Source organism: Mobula hypostoma, chromosome 5, assembly GCF_963921235.1.
Source record: "Mobula hypostoma chromosome 5, sMobHyp1.1, whole genome shotgun sequence".
Classification (NCBI taxonomy): Eukaryota; Metazoa; Chordata; class Chondrichthyes; order Myliobatiformes; family Myliobatidae; genus Mobula; species Mobula hypostoma.
In genome coordinates, this window is record NC_086101.1 from 92,346,281 (window position 1) to 92,368,628 (window position 22,348).

Sequence of the window (22,348 nt, forward strand, 5' to 3'; positions counted from 1 at the left end):
TATCCTGCGTCTTGTGAACTATTTCCAGAAATTTCAGCCATCTCTGCTCTGCTGTCATCCCTGCCAGTATCCTCCTCCATTTCACCTGGGCAAATTTCCCTCTCATGCCTCTGTAATTCCCTTTATTCCATTGTGATACTGATACATATGAGTTATGTTTCTTCCTCTCAAATTGCAGTATGAATTTACTCATATTATGATCACTGCCTCCTAAGGGTTCCTTTACATTAAGCTCCCTAATAACATCTGCAATATTAAATAACACCGAATCTAAGATAGCCTTTCCCCAAGGAGGCTCAAGCACAAGCTGCTCTAAAAAGCCATCTCGTAGGCATTGAACAAATTTGCTCTTGCGATCTGACACCAACCTGATTTTCCCAATCCCCTTGCATATTGAAGTCCATTACAATTGTGTCATTACCCTTATTACATGCCTTTTCCAGCTCCCTTTGCAATTTTAATCCCACATCTTGGCTGCTATTTGGAGGATATTGTGAACATGTTCAGAAACATTGCAGCCCCGGCACCTGGGAGGCAAACTATCATCCGCGATTCTTGTTTGTGTCCACAGAATTGCCTATATGTTCACCTGACTATAGAGTCCCCTATTACTGCTGCTATCCTCTTCATTTCCCTATCCTTCTGACCCACAGGTCCAGACCCAGTGCCAGAGGCACAGCTGCTGTTGCTCACCCCAGATATTTCATTCCCCTCCCCCCCCCCAACAGTATTCATAGTGTAGTACTTATTGTTGAAGGGGACGGCCACAGAAATGCTCTCCATATCTGACGTTCTTCCTTCCCTCTCCTGACAGTCACCCATTTATCTGTCTCCTGTAGCCTTGGGGTGACTGTCTCCCTGTAACTCCTGCCTATCACTGCCTCGCTTTCCCTAACAAGCTGAAGGTCATCGAGCTGCAGCTCCAGTTCCCGAACACAGTCTCTGAGGAGCTGTATCTCAATGTACCTGGTGCAGATGTGGCAATTGGGAGGCCAGAGGTCTCCCGGAAATCCCACATCTGACACCCAGAACAGAACACTGGCTCTGTAGGCATACGCCCTAGTCTCTCAGGATTTATACAAGAAATAAAGAATGAACTCACCTATTTAGCTTCCCTCCATCTGTTCTTGCTGAAGTCCTGTTGAGCCAAAGCCTTACTACTCTGCCTCAGACTGCTCTGACAATGTCTGCTCCACTAGGCAGTACCTTCTTTTACAGAGATTGCGTTTCCCATCGAAAATCTTTGTTGGACCTGTGGGGGAATGCTCCTGTTGTGTCTGCGCAGTACTCCAGTCAATTTGTATCCATTTAAGTTGTATCCATTCACTAGGGACAGGGGTGCAGTGCTAATATTTTAGGTGCAGGAGCTGACAAAATGCTTGCCATTTCCTATATTCTCTCATTCATTTTCTTTCATATTCATTCTCATTCATTCATATTCCCTCTCCCCCCCTCTCCTCCTCTCTCCCCTCCTCTCTCCCCCTCTCCCCCTCTCTCCCCTTTTCCCTCCCCCTTCCCCTCTCTCTCTCCCCCTCCCCCTATCTATCTACCTATGTATCTACCTATCTATCTATCTATCTATATATATATATATATTCATTCCTTGCCCATTCATGTAATGAGCAGGTACACAAATTGAGTGTGATATATATATAACAAGACATTAACAAGATTATCACTACATTTCACTGTATAACTGGTACAATAAAACATATAATACCAAAGTAATGCATGGTTACACTCACTAATTATCACAAAATATAATTAACAAGTAAGGAAAAAGACGGTAATCATGTATTTTACCAATTTAAAAGTAATTAGCTACTTACCAAATGCTACCAATGAGAAGTTTCATGATAATTTCCACAAAGGGTCAGGCGTAATATGTGTTCAGGGGTCTGAAGCAACTCTTGTCCTGGTGTCATCTGCTGATCTGTGGTACCACAGCCAATATGTGACATACGGCTCAGGACTCCACTGAACTAGTGGAGGTCCGTGTAGGTTAACAAACATAAGTGATTATACATATTTATGAGAATTCTTGAGCGTGTTGTTGTTATTATCAAGTTCATGTGACTGAATCCTCTTTCACACTCAGCAGTACTAATAGGAATAACTTGTGAGCAGCTCAGTAATGGGTGTAAATCTTGGGGGATGCGGCGTCCACGATCCTCCACATAATCTCTGAAGGCATTTATTACAGAGGAAGAAGAAAGCTTAAACCTCTCACAGAGAGATAATATAGCAGCTTCTCCATAACTATGCGGTATTTCAGCAGGCCAGTTATCTCTATTGAGGACACACATTTCATTTAACAGGGATTTATACATACTTCGAGGTTTAGAAGTTTGAGAACCTTTCAAGGATGTTGCTATGAACATATGGTGCTGCAAATTGTTTGTAAGACTAGTAAGAAATTGTAGATAATTAATGGAGACAATTTTGTTGTTGCTTGTTAAAGTAATTTCTCCAAACTTCCCCTTTTCAACTGCCTCTTGAGCTTCTAGAGTTTTTGTACCAGGTTGCTCTTTCAGTCCATGCAGTGATCTTATGCTCCATTGGATCAGTTTGTCTGCGTAAACAATCGTAGTAGTGCGTTTCTGTAAACACTCTGGCAGTAAACCAAATTCATGCAACATGTCATACATTAGGGCTAAGTCCAATAGAAACTGTTCTGAAGAGAGTCTTTTCAACAGATCTTCATAGGTTTTTCTGTCACTCCTAGATCTTGTTTCATCCTTCATTGCTTTTTCAAAATGGAAACACAGTGCTTCATAATTTTGCCACACTGCTGAAACTGTTCGGAACAAGCTAGCTACCCACCTGGTGTCCAGAGCACGTCCTATTTTGCAAATTTGTTGTTTTAGTTGAGAGGCACATTCAGACAGTTCCTTTTGATTTAGAGGTGATCTACTGTAAACAGAGTACAATTTGTCCATAAATGATTGAAAATGATTTATTCCATGAACTTCTCACTGAATCACCTACTGCAAGTTCTGATCTGTGATTAAGACAGTGCCAAATTATCACATCAGGGTAATGTTCCTTGAGAATTGTAGCAACACCAGTTTTGACACCAAGCATTACGCTCGCCCCATCACTAGCAAATGCTACAAGGTTCTGTTTCAAGTAAAAGTCATCAAACCCATGGTTACTGAGACAGTTCATTAGATGCTTAGCGATAGTTGCAGCTTTCTGATCAGGCAGTTCAATTAGGTCTAAAAACATAAAATGGGGATCACTTTCCTTATAACCTTCACATTTCAAATAAACTATTAGGGCGGTCTTAATGCTCAGGCTTGTTAATTCATCAAAAAGAACAGAAAATTTGCCATTTATCTGCTTGATATACTGGCAAATTTTCTTTTACATATTAATGGCTATGTGATGAAGTATCTCTGTAGCACTAGTGCGCGAATGCGGTCCAATTCCAATGTCAATATCATTTTTTTTGAAGTTCCAATAAGCCAAAGTGATCAGAGTATGGTCTGTCATTCTGAGCTAAATAATATGCAGAATGAAAAATTGAACAAGTTGCCTTTAGATGCGAAGCATTCATGGTATCACATAATTTTCCAAGAGCATCTTCACTAGCTATATTTTCAACACTTAGAGCAGCAGTGTAAGCTTTTGATAGTTCGTGATCAACAATTTTTTTTCTGAGAGACTTCAAGTGTATACTTCGATCGGCTCCATAACAGGATACTCAGTACATCTGCCATGCTGATTCTCCTGTGATCTTTAAGTTCTTGAGGCTGTAGCACTTTACATAGCTAGCCAGCCATCCCTTACTAGCCTTAAGCTCCTTTTTCTCGCTCTCCTCAACCCCCTCACAGTAGTGCTCATAGAGGCTAAGTGCTTTTTCACACATAATTTTGTCATCAGCAGGGATATGCTTCTGTGACATGTCCTCTAGCCACACACTTAATGCTTTCTCAGTCACTTAATGCTTTCTCAGTCTTTGCGAGCACTTTATCACGAACCAGAGAGACCATTTTTGCCATTGTAGGGTGTTCCACGAATTTCAGCTTCATTCTGCTTTATTGTGCGAATGCTTGACTCATTCTTACCGACCTTACGGCCCACTTCAGCAAGCCACACGCCACTTTTTGAAAGATCTAAGATTTTTATCTTTTTGGTGAACAATGCTGAAACAACGAGTGCTGGAGGGAGACTGAGGATCTGTGAAATGGCGGGAGGCTACAGCAGGGTATGCTGGGACAACAGGTCGAGCGAGGAGGAATTTCACAAAACAGTCACAGCTCCAGGATTTCACCAAGAATGATCAAATATCCTAGTGTTAATAGTGGTATTTTCCCTACCAGCCACCGCCCCCTCTCGTTGTTAAATTCCCCGCTTGTTTATTTTGATTTTTTTTTACAGGGGTGCCAGAGCGGTGCTTTGGTGAGCTCCAGCAGCACTGCAGCCCTGACTACGAAGACAGTCATGGGAAAGGTGTAGTTAATATTGGATTTTTAACTAGAACTCTGATTTCTAGCTTTCAGAGATGTGGAATCAAAATATGGTTAATTGATGCAGCCTGTCAATAATTAAGTGTAACAAGAAGAAAAGGTGTGGTCAGATAGCATAGCTTGGCAAATTACACAAATTTCTTAGCTTTGCAAGTGTTCTTTAAATAAGGAAATCAATTTTCAAGTTGAATCATTTGACGAAGTATCTAAGGTTAGCCTTCTGTGGTGTTATCATTTAATCCTGGTATATAGGAGGAAAGAGTATTGTTTCTCTTATTGTTGGGGAAGAAGAATAAATTAAGTTATATTTTAAAATTTGAAGAATTTGTATGAGGGGTTTGAACAGCCAGAACAACTGGTTTCAAAATTATGCTGCTCCTATGTCTCTTCATTGCATATATTGGCCAGACTTTGCTTGTCAGTGCTGCATAATTAAATGCATGTTTAATCACAATTACATGTACTGAGTACTTGTGTAAAATCTTCTCAATGTTTTAAGAATTTTATTGATTTTTGAGGGCAAGATTGAACATCTCATCATAAATAAAGCTACTGTCTAGCACAGATATTACTTATAGATCTGTGCCAGCTCCCCTTGGTCAATTTAGAGGAATATTAATGTTGTATATTATGGTCTATCGTGGTTATACACTATATTTGCTGGGCTTTTAATCTGGGTTTCCTGAATCTGCATTTTTAGACGTTTGATCTGATGCATTATTGGTCTCATTTTGTCTTCAAGTCCAGTTTCCTTGAAGGGATGGTCATGTCATTGTTTAATCAAAATATTAAATGTATCTAGTTCACTGAAATAAATCTCAAGAAACTATTAACAAGCTCATTTTAAAATGAATTAGAAGGTGAAGTCTGCTTGATTAATTTCAAAATAATTCAATTTATCTTCCTTTTTTATTTGCAACTTTTGTCTGTGCCTTTACTCTGCTTCCTGTTCTGTTCAAGGGAAGGCACATCGTCCTTTTCTTTGACCTCTTCTCATCACCCATTTCTGCAGAATCTGATGTTCTGCATCTCAAGTACATAGCAAATCAGTAAAGCAGACCATCATAAATCACTATCCACTTTTACCTAGGTGAAATTGGGGAATATGTTTCTGCTGCGAATTCGGAGTTTTCTTTTTTTAACGTTACAGGTCATTATATTCCAATGTAATCTACACATTAATTAACAAAAGATGTAAATATGTTTCCTTTATGTTCATTTGTAATTTAGTAGCAAACATGTCAATTTTTTTCCAAATAAATCTTCCAATAAGAATATTTGTTCCCCCATGTCTGCTCCATGGATAGGATCATGTTTCAACTGTCAGCCTTTGCACATGTCCCTTGATTCACCTAGTGTATCAATTAACTTACATTGTTTGATTCCTTGAATCCCATCAATCCCTTCGTGATCCCATTAACCCCTTTATGATCCCTTGAATCCCTTGGTTCACTTAGTTTATCAACTAACTTTTTTATGTGAAAGAGAAAAAGTCCATAAGTGTTCACTTTGTCATGGATGATCAAATTCATCATATAGCACCTTTGCTTACAGTGCTAGCTTAATACTCATTTTAATGTAATCAGGTAGACTTAGAAACATAGAAACATAGAAAACCTACAATACTATGGACTCGGACCCCAAGATCCCTCTGATCATCCATACTGCCAAGAGTCTTACCATTAATACTATATTCTGCCATCATATTTGACCTACCAAAATTAACCACCTCACAGTTATCTGGGTTGAACTCCATCTGTTACTTCTCAGCCCAGTCTTGCATCCTATCAGTGTCTTGCTGTAACCTCTGACGGCCCTCCACACTATCCACAACACACCCAACCTTTGTGTCATCAGCAAATTTACTAACCCATCCCTCCACTTCCTCATACAGGTCATTTATAAAAATCACAAAGAGTAGGGGTCCCAGAACAGATCCCTGAAGCACACTACTGGTCACTGACCTCCATGCAGAATATGTCCCATCTACAATCACTCTTTGCTTTCTGTGGGCAAGCCAGTTCTAGATCCACAAAGCAATGTCCCCTTGGATCCCGTGCCTCCTTACTTTCTCAATAAGCCTTGCATAGGGTAACTTATCAAATGCCTTGCTGAAATCCATATACACTACATCTACTGCTCTACCTTCATCAATGTGTTTAGTCACATCCTCAAAAAATTCAGTCAGGCTCATAAGGCACGACCTGCCTTTGACAAAACTATGCTGACTATTCCTAATCATATTATGCCTCTCCAAATGTTCATAAATCCTCCCTCTCAGGATCTTCCCCATCAACTCACCAACCACTGAATTAAGACTCACTGGTCTATAATTTCCTGGGCTATCTCTACTCCCTTTCTTGAATAAGGGAACAACATCTGCAACCCTCCAATCCTCCAGAACCTCTCCCTTCCTCATTGATGATGCAAAGAACATTGCCAGAGGCTCAGCAATCTCTTCCCTCACCTTCACAGCAGCCTGGGGTACATCTCGTCCAGTCCTGGTGACTTATCCAACTTGATGCTTTCCAAAAGCTCCAGCACATCCTCTTCCTTAATATCTACATGCTCAAGCTTTTCAGTCCACTGCAAGTCATCCCTACAATCACTAAGATCCTTTTCCGTAGTAAATACTGAGGCAAAGTATTCATTAAGTACCTCTGCTATCTCCTCTGGTTCCATACACACTTTTCCACTGTCGCACTCTCATGTCTTATCTTTTTGCTCTTTATATACTTGTAGAATGCCCTGGGGTTTTCCTTAACCCTGTCTGCCAAGGCCTTCTCATGGCCCCTTCTGGCTCTCATTTCATTCTTAAGCTCCTTCCTGCTAGCCTTATAATCTTCTAGATCTCTATCATTACCTAGTTTTTTGAACCTTCCGTAAGCTCTTCTTATCTACTTGACTAGAATTTCAACAGCCTTTCTACACCACGGTTCCTGTACCCTACCATCCTTTCCCTGTCTCATTGGAACGTACCTACGCAGAACCCCACGCAAATATCCCCTGAACATTTGTCACATTTCTTCCGTATATTTCCCTGAGAACATCTGTTTCCAATTTATGCTTCCAAGTTCCTGCCTAATAGCCTCATATTTCCACTTACTCCAATTAAACGTTTCCCTAACTTGTCTGTTCCTATCCCTCTCCAATGCTATGGTAAAGGAGATAGAATTGTGATCACCGTCTTCAAAATGCTCTCCCACTGAGAGATCTGACACCTGACCAGGTTCATTTCCCAATACCAGATCAAGTACAGACTCTCGTCTTGTAGGCATATTGACATATTGTGTCAAGAAACCTTCCTGAACACACCTAACAAACTCCACCCCATCTAAGCCCCTCATTCTAGGGAGATGCCAATCAATATTTGGGAAATTAAAATCTCCCACCACAACAACCCTGTTATTATTAGACCTTTCCAGAACCCGTCTCCCTATCTGCTGCTCGATATCCCTGTTACAAATGGGTGGTCTATAAAAAACACTCAGTAGAGCTATTGACCCCTTCCTATTCCTCACTTCCACCCACAGAGACTCTGTAGACAACCATTCCATGACTTCCTCCTTTTCTGCAGTTGTGACACTATCTCTGATCAACAGTGCCATGCCCCCACCTCTTTTGCCTCCCTCCCTGTCCTTTCTGAAACATCTAAAGCCTGGCACTTGAAGTAGCCATTCCTGCCCCTGCACCATCCATGTCTCTGTAATGGCCACAACATCATAGCTCCAAGTGCTGATCCACGCTCTACACTCATCTGCTTTGTTCATAATACTCCTTGCATTAAAATAGACACATCTCAAACCATCTGACTGAGCGCGTCCCTTCTCTATCACCTGCCTATCCTCCCTCTCGCACTGTCTCCAAGCTTTCTCTATTTGTGAGCCAACCATCCCTTCCACCGTCACTTCAGTTCGGTTCCCACCCCCCAGCAATTCATAGAAACATAGAAACATAGAAAATAGGTGCAGGAGTAGGCCATTCGGCCCTTCGAGCCTGCACCGCCATTTATTATGATCATGGCTGATCATCCAACTCAGAACCCAGCCTTCCCTCCATACCCCCTGACCCCTGTAGCCACAAGGGCCATATCTAACTTCCTTTTAAACATAGCTAATGAACTGGCCTCAACAGTTTGCTGTGGCAGAGAATTCCACAGATTCACCACTCTCTGTGTGAAGAAGTTTTTCCTAACCTCGGTCCTAAAAGGCTTCCCCTCTATCCTCAAACTGTGACCCCTCGTTCTAGACCTCCCCAACATCGGGAACAATCTTTCCGCATCTAGCCTGTCCAATCCCTTTAGGATCTTATACGTTTCAATCAGATCCCCCCTCAATCTTCTAAATTCCAACGAGTATAAGCCCAGTTCATCCAGTCTTTCTTCATATGAAAGACCTGCCATCCCAGGAATCAATCTGGTGAACCTTCTTTGTACTCCCTCTATGGCAAAGATGTCTTTCCTCAGATTAGGGGACCAAAACTGCACACAATACTCCAGGTGTGGTCTCACCAAGGCCTTGTACAACTGCAGTAGTACCTCCCTGCTCCTGTACTCGAATCCTCTCGCTATAAGTGCCAGCATACCGTTCGCCTTTTTCACCGCCTGCTGTACCTGCATGCCCACTTTCAATGACTGGTGTATAATGACACCTAGGTCTCGTTGCACCTCCCCTTTTCCTAATCGGCCACCATTCAGATAATAATCTGTTTTCCTATTTTTGCCACCAAAGTGGATAACTTCACATTTATCCACATTAAATTGCATCTGCCATGAGTTTGCCCACTCACCCAACCTATCCAAGTCACCCTGCATCCTCTTAGCATCCTCCTCACTGCTAACACTGCCACCCAGCTTTGTGTCATCCGCAAACTTGGAGATGCTGCATTTAATTCCCTCATCCAAGTTATTAATATATATTGTAAACAACTGGGGTCCCAGCACTGAGCCTTGCGGTACCCCACTAGTCACTGCCTGCCATTCTGAAAAGGTCCCGTTTATTCCCACTCTTTGCTTCCTGTCTGCTAACCAATTCTCCACCCACACCAATACCTTACCCCCAATACCGTGTGCTTTAAGTTTGCACACTAATCTCCTGTGTGGGACCTTGTCAAAAGCCTTTTGAAAATCCAAATATACCACATCCACTGGTTCTCCCCTATCCACTCTACTAGTGGATACAAATGTTTGTAGTTTAAACTCCCCCCAATAGCCTTAGCAAACGTCGCTGCTAGGATATTGGTCCCCCTGGGATTCAAGTGCAACCCGTCCTTTCTATACAGGTCCCACTTGCCCCAAAAGAGGTCACAATGATCCAGAAATCTGAATCCTTGACCCTGCTCCAATGCCTCAGCCAAGCATTTATCCTCCACCTCATTCTATTCCTATACTCACTGTCACGTGCACAGACAGTAATCCCGAGATGATTACCTTTGTGGTCTTGCTTCTCAACATCCTTCCTAACTCCCTGTAGTTTGCTGTCAGGACCTCCTCCCTTTTCCTTGTTCTATTTATTTTCTATTTGTGTTTTCGTCCTCCAAGAGTAGCACTACCTTGTTTTGGTTTGGTGTCCATGTTAAATGCATGAATAAACTACAAAACCTACCACAAAGTCCCTCTTCTTCTCTCTTAACGAGGGACTATGCAGAAAATCAATTTGAGACTGCTGTAAAAACTGTCCCAAATGCTACATCAGCATTTGTTTCCTTACCAGAAAGAAGGCATCAAGTTTGCCATTAAGAGAAATGGCTGGTAAACAGATTTTTTTTTATCAATTCAAACTCAGTCAAAAATAGCATAACGCTACATTATTCACAAACACAAGAGATTCTGCAAATGCTGGAAATCCAAAGCAACACACACAACATGCTGAAGGAACTCAGCAGGCCAGGCAGCATCTGTGGAGAGGAGTAAACAGTCGACTTTTCTGGCCAAGACCCTTCATCAGGAAATGATTGGCTTGGACGTTTTTCTTGTGGTTGCCAGACCGTGGTGGACATTGGTAATGTGAGTCTGGTTCACAGGCTCATTGACAGGACTGATGGCCAGGGAGCTGCATTGTCTCACTTGTTGCATTGGACATGACCCATATCACCTGTTGCCTCCGCCAGGATAGCAGACTCTGGAGCTGGCTGTGTGCACGGAGTTGGCTGCTGGCCCCTCCCATCCACGCTGTTCTCCAGTGTTTGCTCCTGAGAAAACAAGCTGGATTGCATTAGACTGTGGCTGCGTGATTGCAGGCTTGTTTGTGTTTCTAGGACGACATCCATGCACCACCATTCCTCAGGTCATGATACTCAGGCACTTGGGCTAGATTATTAATATTATATTAACTTTTTGTAACTGTTTCTTTTCTGCTATCACAATGTGCTTGAAGAGCTGTGTATGACTATTAGTACAGCGATTTGCACCTTGACCCCAGAGAAACGATGTTTTGTTTGGCTGTATTCATGTGTATGCTTGAATGACAATTAATCTTGAACTTGAACTTGAATGTCTCTGACAATTGGGGGACTCTTTGTTCTACCTAAGACACAGAATATAAGAAAGTTAATACACTCAAGACTGCAGTTGCAATCTGCTGGAGGAATCCAGTTTGTTGAGCAGCTTTTGGGGTGAGGGGGTGAGGTAGAGGAAGAGGAATTGTCAATGTTTGGGTCAAGACCCACTTTTGCATCAGGTGCAAAAGTGATGAGAGGAGATGGTTATTGCAAAGAGGAGAGGGCTAGTTGTGAGACAGCAGTCCGAGGTGATTGGTGGAGTGAGGATGTGTTAAAGATGACTGACAGGTTATGCTGTGTACAGTGCCTTGAAAATATATTTGGTCCCCAACCACTTCTACACATAAATGAGGATTACAACCAGGGATTTTGATAAATTTAACTGAGAATTTTTATTTGTGAATCACATGCTCCTTTTTTTTTAACAGTAGAGCCCAAAAAAGCAGGGACAATTGTAATGCATGAAAAAACTTAAAATCCAAAAACTGAAATTTCAGTAGTTCAAAAGTATCCATTTCCCCCTTTGCAACTCAGTTGAATCACCTCTCACAGCTATAGCCTTTTTGGTTATGTCTCTATTAGCTTTGTGTAACAGGATGGAGCAGGATTTGCCCATTCCTCCTTGCAAAATTTCTCCTGGCTAGTTGGGGAGGGGCGGTGGACAGTAACCTTGAGGTTGTACCAGAAAGGTTTGATTGGGTCAGGATTCTGACTGGACCACTCAAGGACATCAATTTTCTTCGACTGAAACCACTCCGTGTTGCTCTGGCAGTGTGCTTTGGGTCGCTGTCCTGCTGAAAGAGAAACTCTCTCCCCAGTTTAAGCTTTCTGGCAGAAGCCAGGCTTTTATGTAGGAATTTTAGCAGCATTCATCTTCCCATCTAGGGATGGTGTTTACTGGCCGATGCGCGGTATTAGATTTATGACACAAGTACTGGTTAAAAGAAACACATATCCTTACCCGTAAAGACTTTGCAAAGTGTCACTGTAAAGAATTGGAAGAAGGTCTTGTGGTCGGATGAGACTGAAGCGGAACTTTGCAGCCCCAAAACTAGCTGTAAGTGGTGGTTCAGCAGAGTACTGAACAAAGGGAGATGATACTTTTCAACTGCTGACATTTCAGATTTTTATGCTTTACAATTTTCCCTATTTTTGGGGCTGTGGAAAAAAAAAGGATCATGTGATTCACAAATAAAACTTCTCAGTTAAGTTGATCAAAATCCTTGGTTATAAAACTAATTTATGTGAACAAAGGGTTGGGGGCTGAATTTTCCAAGGCTCTTTATGGGTGGGGAGCGCAGTGTGGTTGGGAGACTGTGGTAGTTGGATTATAAACGGAGACAAACAGAAACAAGAGGAAAGTTGAGCGAGGTGGGAGGAGGGGATAGTGAAGGCTGGAAGGAGGTGCCAGAGAACGATGGGCTGAAAAGTAAAGGGCCACCAGTGCTGGAACATGAAGTGAAAGGGGTGATAATGGGAACCGTTTGAGACGAGGTGAACGGCGGGTGGAATCAGAATCAGGTTGGAAGGGGGCAGGAGCCCTATGGGTGAAATGTGGGTGTAGCGAGTAGGGGAAGGGGGGAATGGGACAAAAAATAGGAGGACTGGAGGTGGGTCAGAAGGAGAGCAAAAAGGGGTGGGGGTGAAGGGAGATAATAAATCACAGGGAGCGTGATCTGAAACTGGAAAAGCCTCTCGGCATTGGATTACAAATTACCCAGGTGAAACATGAGGCATGTTCACTCCATTTGCAGAGGTCTCACTTTGGCAGAAGAGAAGGCGGAGGATGGATAGGGCAGTGTGGGAGTGGGAAGAAGAGTTGAAATGGCTAGCAACTCGGAGCTCAGAATGGTCACTGCAGACAGGGGCTCTGGAAGATAGTTATCCAGTCTATGCTCGTTCTCACCGACGCAGAAGAGACTACATCAGGAGGACGGAATGCAGAAGATAAGTTGGAAGAGATGCGTGTGGATTTTTGCCTCACTTGGAGGGGCTGTTCACGTCCCTGGATGTTGATGAGGTAGGAGATTTAAGAACAAGTGATACACCTCCTGCGATTGCAGGAGAAGGTGCCAGAGGTCAGTAGGGTAGACGGAGAGGTTTGAACTGTTCAGGGAGTCACAGAGGGAGCAGTCCCTGCAGAAGGCAGCAATGGGTAGGGCAGAGAAGATGTGACTGGTGGTGAGGTCTCATTGCAACTGGTGGAAATGATGAAGAATGATACGTTGATGACGGTGTCTTGTGGGGTGAAAGTAAAGACTGGGGTAACGCTGCGTCTGTGTTGGACAGACGGAGGTGGGTGAGAGTAGAGGTAGAAGAAACAGAGGTGATGTGAGAGTGGACTCCTCAACCACAGCAGAAGGGAAGGCATGCTTTGATTGGAATACTGTGCAGACGCAGTCAAAGCAATCCCACGCAAGTCTGGCAAAGATCTTTTAAAACCCTGTCTCCGTAAAAGAGGGGTACCATCTAGTGGAGCGGTCATCGTGGGAGAAGTCATTGTCAGAGTAGTCTGAGGCAGAGTAGTAAGGCTACAGCTCAACAGTTCATTCCTTATTTCTTATTGAACTCCAGAGAGAATAGGGGGCACATCTACAGAGCCTGGGTTCTGGGTATCAGATGTGGGATTTCCAGGAGTTTCCAGCCTTTCCGATGGCCACATCTGCACCAGATGCATCGAGACACAGCTCCGTAGAGACCGTGTTAAGGAACTGGCGTTGCAGCTCGATGACCTTCAGCTTGTTAGGGAAGGTGAACCAGTGACAGACAGGAGCTACAGGGAAGTAGTCACCCCAAGGCTACGAGAGGCAGATATATGGGTGACTGTCAGGAGAGGGAGGGTGAAGTCAGATAGTGGAGAGCACCCCTGTGGCTGTCCCCACCAACAATGAGTACTTCATTTTGAGTACTCCTTGGGGGATGGGCTACCTGGAGAAAGCAACAGTAGCCGTGTCTCTGGCGCTGGGTCTAGCCCTGTGGCTCAGAAGGGTAGGGAACTGAGGAGTTTGGCAGCAGTAATAGGGGACTCTACAGTCAGGGAGACAGATAGGTCATTCTGTGGACACAAAAAGGAAACACAGATGGCAGTTTGCCTCTCGGGTACTAGGGTTTCTGAACACATCCACAATATCCTGAAAATGGAGGGTGAGCAGCCAGAAGTCGTGGTACATATTAGTACCAATGACATAGGTAGAAAAAGGGAGGAGGTCCTGGAAACAGAATACAGGGAGTCAGGAGTTAAGCAGGACCTCAAGAGTTGTAATCTCGGGATTGCTGCCTGTGCCACACGACAGTGAGGATAGTAATATAGTGAGGTGGTAGATAAATGCGTGGCTGAAGAATTAAAGCGGGAACAGGGATTTAGATTTCTGGATAATTGGGACCTTTTCTGGGGCAGGTGGGACCTGTACAAAAGGGACGGGTTGCACTTGAATCTGAGGGGACCAATATTCTTACGGGAATGTTTACTACAGCTGTTGGGAGTAACTTAAACTAATATGGCAAGGAGATGGGAAGCAGTATGATAGAGCTGAGGATGAGCCAGCAGGTTTACAAGTAGATGATGGGTGTAACATGAATGTAAGGAAGGACAAGCCAATGATTGAGTACAAATGCAGACAAGGCAAAGAGTTAAATTTACCATAGACGCAAAATTCAAAAGACAGAAGAATACAGGGCTGAAGCTGCTGAACTTAAATGCGTGTAGCATTCAGAATAAGGTGGACAAATTCGTGGCACAGTTAGAGATTGGTTGGTATGACGTTGTGGGCATCACTGGGTCATGGCTGAAAGAAGGCCATAGTTGTGAGCTTAACGTCAAAGGATATACTTTGTATCGAAAGGACAGGCAGGAAGGCATAGGTGGTGGTGTGGCTCTGTTGGATAGAGATGGAATTACATCTTTCGAGAGAGGTGATATAGGGTCAGAGAATGTTGAATCTTTGCGCGTGGAGTTAAGAACTTGCAAGGGTAAAAAAAACACTATGGGAATCATGTATAGGCCTCTAAATAGTAGCCAAGATGTGGGCTTGAGATTGCAAAGAGAGCTGGAAAAGGCATGTAATAAGGATAACGTCACAATTGTAAGGGCGGACTTCAATATGCAAGGGGATTGGGAAAATCAGGTTGGTGTCAGATCACAAGAGAGGGAATTTGTTGAATACCTATGAGATGGTTTTTTGAGCAGCTTGTGCTTGAACCAACTCAATGAAAGACTAGCAACACACAACAAAGTTGCTGGTGAACGCAGCAGGCCAGTCAGCATCTCTAGGAAGAGGTACAGTCGGCGTTTCAGGCCAAGACCCTTCATCAGGACTAACTGAAGAAAGAGCTAGTAAGAGACCAGCAACTTTGATGTGTGTTGCTTGAATTTCCAGCATCTGCAGAATTCCTCGTGTTTGCATTTCTCAATGAAAGACTGTCTTCGATTGGGTCTTGTGTAATAACTCAGATCTTGTTAGGGAGCTCAATGTAAAGGAACCCTAAGGGGACAGCAATCACATGATTGAATTCATACTGCAATTTAAGAGGGAGAAGAATAAGTCACATATATTAGTGTCACGGTGGAATAAAGGGAATTACAGAGGTATGTATGAGAGAGAAGCTTGCCCAGGTTGATTGGAGGAGGACACTGTCGGGGATGACGGTGGAGCAGAGGTAGCTGGAGTCTCTGGGAATAGTTTAACAAGGCGCAGGATCGATATGTCCCACAGAAGGAGTTGTTCTCAACTGACAGGTTTAGACAACCGTGGCTGACAAAAGAAGTTAAGGACTGCATAAAAGCCAAAGAAAGGGCATATAAAGTAGTAAAAAGTGAGTGGGAAGTTGGATGATTGGGAAGCTTTTAAAATTCAACAAAAGACAACTAAAAAGCTATAAGAATGGAAAATATGAAATATAAGACCAAACTATTTAATAATATAAAGCAGCATACTGATTTTTTTCAGTTATATAAAGAGTAAAAGAGAGCGAGATTTGATATTCCACTACTGGAAAATGATGCTGGTGAAGTAGTAATGGGTGACAAAGAAATGGCAGATGACCTTAATGAGTACTTTGCGTCTGCTACGCTATGGAAGATACTAGCAGTGTGCCAGAGGTCTGTGAATGTCAGGGAGTAGGAGTGAGTGCCATTGCTATCACAAAGGAGAAAGTGCTAGGCAAGCTGAAAGCTCTTAAGGTGGATAAGTCACCTGGACCAGGTGGACTACATTGCAGAGTCCTGAGAGAGGTTGCTGAAGAGGTAATGGATACATTGGTCATGATCTTTCAAGAATCACTTGATTCTGGCATGTTCCCAGAGGACTGGAAAATTGCAAATGTTACTCCACTCTTTAAGAAAGGAGGAAGCAAATGAAAGGAAATTATAAGCCAGTTAGCTTAACCAGTGGTTGGGAAAGTGTTGGAGTCTGTTAGTAATGATGAGGTTTCAGGCTACTTGGAGACTAATGATAAAATAAGTAAAAGTCAGCATGGTTTCTGTATAGGGAAATCTTGCCTGACAAATCTGTTAGAGTTCTTCGAGGAAGTAACAAGCAGAGTGGACAAAGGCGAGGCAGTGAATGTCATTTACTTGGATTTTCAGAAGGCATTTGATAAGGTGCCGCATATGACGTTGCTTAACAAGATAAAATCCTATGGCGTTACAGGAAAGTACTGGCATGAACCTGCTGACAGGCAGGAAGCAGTGAGTGGGAATAAAGGGGGCCTTTTCTGGTTGGCTGCCAGTGACTAATGGTGTTCCTCAGGGGTCAGTATTGGGACTGCTACTCTTCACATTGTTTGTCAGTGAGTTAGACAATGGAATTGATGGCCTAGTGGCAAAGTTTGCGGATGATACAAAGATAGGTGGAGGGGTAGGTAGTGCTGAGGAAACAAAACGATAGCAGTAGGACTTGGTATTGAAAGAATGGGCAAAAAAGTGGCAGATGAAATACAGTGTTGAGAAATGTATGCTAATGCATTTTGGTAAAAAGAACAATAGTGCAGACTATTACTGTATCTAAGTTGGGAGATGATTGAAACATCAGAGGTACAGAGGGACCCTTTAGGCCTGGAATGTCAACTGTACTCTTTTCCATAGATGCTGCCTGGCCTGCTGAGTTACTCCAGTATTTTGTGTGTGTTGCTTTGGATTTACAGCTCCTGCTGATTTTCTCTTGTTTGTAAATACAATGTTGGCATTTATTTCAAGGAGAATAGAATATAAAAGCAAGGAGATAATGCTGAGGCTTTTTAACTAGAACTCTAATTTCTAGCTTTCAAAGATGTGGAATCAAAATATGGTTAATTGATGCAGCCTGTCAATAATTCAGTTTAACAAGAAGAGAAGGTGTGGTCAGATCACACAGCTTGGCAAATTACACAATTTTTCTTAGCTTTGCAAGTGTCAGGCCACACTTGGAGTATCGTCAACAATTTTGGGCACCATATCTCAGAAAGGATGTGTTGTCATCGGAGACAGTCCAGAGGAGGTTCACGGGGATTATTCTGGGAACGAAGGTTTTAACATATGAGGAGCATTTGGCAGCTTTGGGCCTGTACTCACTGGAATTTAGAAGAATGCGGGGGATCTAATTGAAACCTGCTGAATGTTGAAAAGCCTAGATAGGGTTGATGTGGAAAGGATGTTTCCTATGGTGGGGGTATCTAGAACCAGAGGACACAGCCTCAAAATTAAGGGGCGACCTTTTAGAACAGAGGTAAGGAGGAATTTTTCTTTTTTTTAGATTATGAGAACACTCAGTCCTCTTTTATTGTCATTTAGAAATGCATACATACATTGAGAAATGATACAATGTTTCTCTGGAGTGATATCACAGAAAACAAGGCAGACCAAAGACTAAAACTGACAGAGCCACATAATTATAACATATAGTTACAGCAGTGCAAAGCAATACCTTAATTTGATAAAGAACAGACCACAGGCACAGTAAAAACAGTCTCAAAGTCCCGAGTCGATCGACTCCCAAGTCCCCGATAGCAGGTGGAAAAAGGGAGAAACTCCCTGCCATAAACCTCCAGGCACCGTCAACTTGCCGATACCTTGGAAGCAGCCGACCCCAGCCGACCCTGAGTCCATCCGTCCGAAAACTCCAAGCTTCCGAGCAGCCTCTCTGATACAGCCTTCCGAGCGCCTTTAACCTCTCCCCGGCCACTGAAACATGCAAAGCCGAGGATTTCGGGGCCTTCTGCTCCGGAGAAACCGGTTACCACGTAGTAGCAGTGGTAGCAAAGCGGGCGTTTCAGAAGTTTTCCAGATGTTCCTCCATGCTCTCATGTCTGTCTCCATCAAATCAGGATTGTGCACGGTCGCCTACTTGACAAATAACAGATATTCATCACTGAAGTGGCCGCGCGTGCTGTCGTTGCGCCGCCATCTCTCCACCCCCCCGGGAGGTTCCAGAGAGCAGTGAATCTGTGGAATGCTGTGCCACAGACTGGGGTGGAGGCCAAGTTCGTGCATATATGTAAGGCGGAAGTTGATGGTTTCCTAATTGGTTGGGGCATCGATGGATTTGGCGAGAAGGCAGGTGTACGGGGTTGAATGGGATCTGGTATCAGTCATAATGGAATAGCGGAGCAGACTTGATGGGCTGAATGGCCTAATTCTGCTCCTGTGTCTTATGGTATCATGTTTTCTGAAAAAGGTGGATGTTTCAAAAATCCTGAAGTAGAAGGCTTCAGCTTGAGAGCAGATGTGGACAATCTGGGAGACCTTTGTAAGAGTCAGAGTTGGAAGAGCTGTAGTCTAAGCAACTGTGGAAGTTGCTGAGTAGATTGTAAATATCAGTGGATAGTTTCCATCCTGAGATGGAGAAAAGGAGATAAGCATCAAAAATAGTACACGTGAATATGAGATCATAAGACATTGGATCCTAATTAGGCCATTTGGCCCATTGAATCAGCTGTGCTATTCCATCATGGCTGATTTATTATTCCTCTCAAACCCATTCTGTATCCTTCTCCACATAACATTTGGTGGCCTTAGTAAATTAGTGGCAAAAGTTTATGACAACTACAAGCTTCGTGCATTCTTGACAGTCAGGTGCTGAGCATACAGATATTACTTGTGTAGTTGTAAATGGGATTAACATTAGATTAGTGTGCTTAGGTGTTTGATCATCTGTCTGATTGGGCAAAGGGCTGTGTGGCTCTGAGCTGACATTTCACAAATCCCAGTTTAATTGTGGCATAGTTATGCATGAGCACTAAAAAGCATTTACCTTTTAATGTAAAAAAAACAAATCAGAATCCCGAACAGTGCAATAAGAGGGAAAGAAGGAACTAAGCCAAAAATGCAAGTTTTAAGAGTAATCACAAAGTTCGTACCAAGAAGCAATTTTTAAAGATGAGCTGAAATAATGCACTTTTTAACTGAGAGATTTGCAAAGCTGCCTTGCATCTGTTTGCCATCCCAGCACTGCAGCTAGAACGTGGTAAATATCGGCCAGCACCTCGTTCAAAATGCACTCTCATTTCATCCACAGCTGCTTTTGTTTGAGGTGTGGAGTTTTCTGTCTGCCTTTGGAAGGGAGGAGGGACCACTGTGCACACAAGGAACAGCACAATGTTGTTTAAAACCATTCCAGTATACCTCATCTGTCAAATGTAGATTTTCAAAAAAATGCTTTGCATTGCAATAAAGGTTGTGGAAAATGTGCTCCTATATTCCTTGTACCTGTACATTTTCAATGAACCCCTGATTGTTTCCCAGGGAGTCTGCTGGACAGTAATTACTAGGTGTACAAAATGTCAGAACAGAACTCAATGGCAGTGAAATCAAAAATGTGTGCAACTCCGGTGGTTTCAAATACATTTCATTAATGTGTGGTGGTGAAAAGCATAAACTACACCCTCATACACACTTGCTCACATTATTGCACATGGATGCTCTGAAGAATGTGTCACTTAAATTTGATAGTTATTTTTGAACCTGAATTTTGCACAATTATGCTCACTCTCACCCCTTTTTTGTCCATTCCGGATCTCTGCAGGACAAAATCAGAATCACGTTTATCATCACTGTCTTGGATGACATGATTTTTTTTTTGTTTTGCAATAGCAGTGCAGTGCAAAGACATAAAACTACTGTAAATTACGAAATAAATAAATTGTGCAGATAAAGGAATAATGAGGTGGTATTCATGGACCATTCAGAAATCTGATGATGGACTGAAAGGGGCTGTCCTGAATCATCAAGTGTGGGTGTGCAAGCTCCTGACACTATTAACTAGAAGGGATCATGTTCCAGAAGGTGACCGATCTTGAGGATGGATGTTGCTTTCTGGAGGCACTGCCTTTAAAGGTGTCAAGTCAAGTCAAGTCAAGTCAAGTCACTTTTTATTGTCATTTCGACTATAACTGCTGGTACAGTACACAGTAAAAACGAGACAACGTTTTTCAGGACCATGGTGCTACATGAAACAATACAAAAACTACACTGAACTATGTAAAAGAACACAACTACACTGGACTACAGACCTACCCAGGACTGCATAAAGTGCACAAAACAGTGCAGGCATTACAATAAATAATAAACAAGACAATAGGCACAGTAGAGGGCAGTAGGTTGGTGTCAGTCCAGGCTCTGGGTATTGAGGAGTCTGATGGCTTGGGGGAAGAAACTGTTACATAGTCTGGTCGTGAGAGCCCGAATGCTTCAGTGCCTTTTGCCAGATGGCAGGAGGGAGAAGAGTTTGTATGAGGGGTGCGTGGAGTCCTTCATAATGCTGTTTGCTTTACGGATGCAGCGTGTGGTGTAAATGTCTGTAATGGCAGGAAGAGAGAGTTTCTCAGCTGACCTCACTATCCGCTGCAGGGTCTTGTGATCCGAGATGGTACAATTTCTGAACCAGGCAGTGTTGCAGCTGCTCAGGATGGTCTCGATACATCTTCTATAGAATGTGGTGAGGATGGTGGGGGGGTGGTGGGAGATGGGCTTTTCTCAGCCTTTGCAGAAAGTAGAGACGCTGCTGGGCTTTCTTCCTTGATAGTGGGAGGGTTGTGCCAGTGAAGGAGTTGGCTGAGTCTGCAGCCATTTGTGCTCCTGTGCATTGGAGCCTCCAGAACAGACTGTGCTGCAAATGGTCAGAATACTCTCCAACATATATCTAGAGGCATGTTCAAGAGTCATTGGTGACAAACCAAATCTTCTCCAACTCCTGATTAAGTAAAGCTGCTGGTGTACCATGGTTACATCAGTGTATTACATCAAGGAGATGCTGTAATATGAATGTAAGGAAGGACAAGCCAATGTGTGAGTACACGTAGACAGAACAAAGAATTAAGTTGTACCACCGAGGCAAAATTCAAAAGGGCAAAGAATGCAGGTCTGAAGGTGCTGTATTTAAATAGGTGTAGCATTCCAAGTAAGGTGGAGCAATTAGAGATTGGCCAATATGACGTTGTGGGCATCACTGAGTCGTGGCTGAAAGAAGCCCAGAGTTGGGAGCTGAACATCAAAAGATATGCTTTGTATCGAAAGAACAGGGAGGGAGGCATAGGCAGTAGTGAGGCTTTGTTGGTAAGACATGGAATTACATCTTTAGAAAGAAGTGACATAGGGTCAGAGAATGTTGAATCTTTGTGGGTGGTGCAAGGATAAAAAAACCCATTATGGGAATCGAATAGTAGCCAAAATGTGGGGTTGAAATTGCAAAGGGAGCTGGAAAAGGCATGCAATAAGGGTAACGACACAATTTTAATGGGGGATTTCAATATGCAAGAGGATTGGGAAGATCAGGTTGGTGTCAGATCACAAGAGAGGGAATTTGTTGAATGCCTAAAGGATGGCTTTTTGTGCCGGAGCCCATTTCGGGAAAGGCTATCTTAGATTACATGTTGTTTAATAACCCAGATCTTATTAGGGGTCTTAATGTAAAGGAACCCATAAGGGACAGTGATCATAATATGATTGAATTCATACTGCAATTTGAGAGGAAGAAGCATAACTCCCATGTATCAGTATCACAATGGAATAAAGGGAATTACAGAGGCATTAGAGAGGAGCTTGCCCAGTTTGATTGGAGGAGGGTACTGGCGGGGATGACAACAGAGCAGAGATGGCTGAAATTTCTGGAAATAGTCCACAAGGCATAGGATAAATATATCCCACTGATGAAGAAGTTCTCAAATGGCAGGGGTAGGCAACCGTGGCTGACAAAGGAAGTTAAGGACTGCATAAAAGCCAAGGAAAGGGCATATAAGGTAGCAAAAATGAATGGGAAGTTGGATGATTGGGAAGTTTTTAAAATCTAACAAAAGGCACCCAAAAAAGCTGTAAGGAGGGAAAAGATGAAATATGAGGGCAAACCAGCTGATAATAAAAAGATGGATACCATGTTTTTATATATAAAGAATAAAAGGGAGGTGAGAGT